Source organism: Pteropus vampyrus, unplaced genomic scaffold (genome assembly GCF_000151845.1).
Source record: "Pteropus vampyrus isolate Shadow unplaced genomic scaffold, Pvam_2.0 Scaffold248, whole genome shotgun sequence".
In the NCBI taxonomy this organism is placed as follows: domain Eukaryota; kingdom Metazoa; phylum Chordata; class Mammalia; order Chiroptera; family Pteropodidae; genus Pteropus; species Pteropus vampyrus.
The window spans coordinates 662,118-664,239 of record NW_011889029.1 but is presented as its reverse complement, the minus strand read 5'-3'; the positions used below and the strand labels follow the sequence as shown (position 1 = coordinate 664,239).

The 2,122-nt window shown below is 48.4% G+C and overlaps 2 long non-coding RNA genes across 3 annotated transcripts in view; both read left to right on the top strand.

Annotated features, from left to right (window-relative positions):
* The window catches only part of LOC105301689, a 122,210-nt gene that overhangs the window by 62,260 nt on the left and 57,828 nt on the right, over window positions 1-2,122 (top strand). The window lies entirely within an intron of this gene.
* The window catches only part of LOC111729125, a 2,241-nt gene continuing 1,972 nt past the window's right edge, over window positions 1,854-2,122 (top strand). The window contains exon 1 of the long non-coding RNA XR_002776109.1: window positions 1,854-2,066. This is a non-coding gene — a long non-coding RNA (uncharacterized LOC111729125). The remainder of the gene's footprint in view (window positions 2,067-2,122) is intronic.

Genomic DNA, 2,122 nt, shown 5'->3' with positions numbered 1-2,122 from the left:
GGAGGTGTTAACAGGAGGAAGGTGCCCCGCGGAGGGGGCCTGGAGGCGAGCCACGACCCCGGGGAGCGGGGTCCTCGCGTAAATTCTTGCTGTTTCACAGGGAAGGCGAAGCTCCCCTCTCTGTCACCGACTCCCGTGGAATCAATATGAGGCCCTTTCTGCTTCCGGTGTAGAAATGCAGGGGCCCCTCGTACCCCCAGGGAATGCCGCTTCTTCGCATCAGTCCATGGGACCCGGGGATGCGTGGCCAGTGCCTGAGGAGCACTGCTCCGCTCATCGCAGGGGTCCTGGGCGCTGGCCACGCCCTCGTCAGCGCCCGTCCTTCCGTCTCCCCGGCTCCCGGGCTGTCCCTAGTCTTGACGATGGCTTGACCATCAGCGGTTTATTTGGGGGTGGTTTGTCCTACCTCGCTGGCTTGTTCCGCCTCCTTTGTTTTAGGACATTAATCTGTCCACTCGAACCCAAGCCCAACCTCGGCCCACTTGGCCGGCCTTCTCATCTCAGAGACGGAGGTAGAATATCATGACTGCTCTGGGTCTAGGTCGTTATAAACACACATGCCTTAAAATTCCATGAAGACGTGAGTTCTAGGTCATGAAGACATGAGCTCTAGGTGTTTTTTTTTTTAATCATCACGGGGAAAAAGAAAATAAAGTGTCTCGGTAGCTTTTTTCGTTTTGAACATTAGTCTCGAGCGAAGTTGATAAAAAAGTACCAGCAATGCTAACATCTGGGAGAAGGAGCGGCAGCCCGGGTTGTAATTCTGCTTCATGTGAAAATATTCATGTTCTCCCAGGCCTTGGATCCTTGGTTAGCGTCTGAAGTAGAGTTACAGGAACGTGTCTGCCTTTAGTGACGCGCGTGGGGCGTGAACCACAAGTGTGACACCACACAAGTGTGACACCATCTGCAAAACAGTGTGCTTTTCAAGTCTGTTGACAGGACTTCCTGGAGGGGAATTGGGAAAAGATGCTCAATTCTTAACAGAAAGGGTGTCATACATTTCCTTTCTCCGTGGAAATAACCATTTGTAATTATTTTCCCAATCTTAACACAGACAATTTTAACACTAAAACTTCAGCTGCATTCAGGTAAAAAGCTAGTGGGCCTGGATAATGGAGTCCCCAGAAACTGCTTCTACGTTGGGGAATGGCATCTGGTCCAGTACAGGAAGCATTAGCGTCGTAGGAATGAGGAAGCACGTTTACTCACATGTTTATTTTCGGCTTTAGCAAGTCTCATTTGGGGACAGGAGGATGTCTTGGCCAAGAACGGAGGTGGGACCAGGGAAACAAGAGGCCAGAGCACATTCAGGAACAAGGAATGCAGAGATGGCATTTGTGGGCTGAATCAAGGCACGAAACTGGGTGAATTCATAATTAGCTGACTGACCTCATCCCCTGCCTCTCATACTTAAAGGGAACTTCAGAGAAGAGTTCTCCCAGAGCCCAGTGCTGCTTCGGATGATTTTTTTTTATCATATGACAAAATGAAGAAGAACAAAAAAGCAGGCATAAATTCATCATGTAAGAGCTTTTATTAAAATGTAGGCATAGCGGACTTAAAAAGTTACACGCAAGCTTACAGTTATGATTTAGAAAGGTACGAGGGAATGTGGTTCTGATCTAAGGGCGTGAAAAAGCTGGATTAGTTACAGAATAGTCCTTTAAAACACCCATCAGAGAGTTAAAGGCGCAAAGAAATCAGAAAGGAACTCAGGCCCGTCGAGGAACGAAGCCCGAAGCCCTTCCAGGAGAGAGCGGACCTGCGCTGCCTTCGGCTCGGCAAGGACAGCCAAGGAGGAGCTGAGCCCTCTGGCTTTTTCCAAGTAGTTTGTGACAACTGAAGAAGCATCACTTCTTAACTTTGGAGTTTTCGTGAGGACACTACAAAGCCTTCGTTTACTAACTAATATAGGAAATGAAAATGTTTTCATCCTTCAAATCTAATCTCTATGACTGGAGGAATTACAGCTGATTGAAGATCTCTATCACGGGCGAAAGCCTTCAATTTGGTGTTCTACTTATGTGATTTAGTTGCTAGAAGGGACTGCCGAGCTCGAGGCTGTAAGCGCACTCGTCAATCTGGCGTCATACTAACAATTCAACACTGTCACTCACAG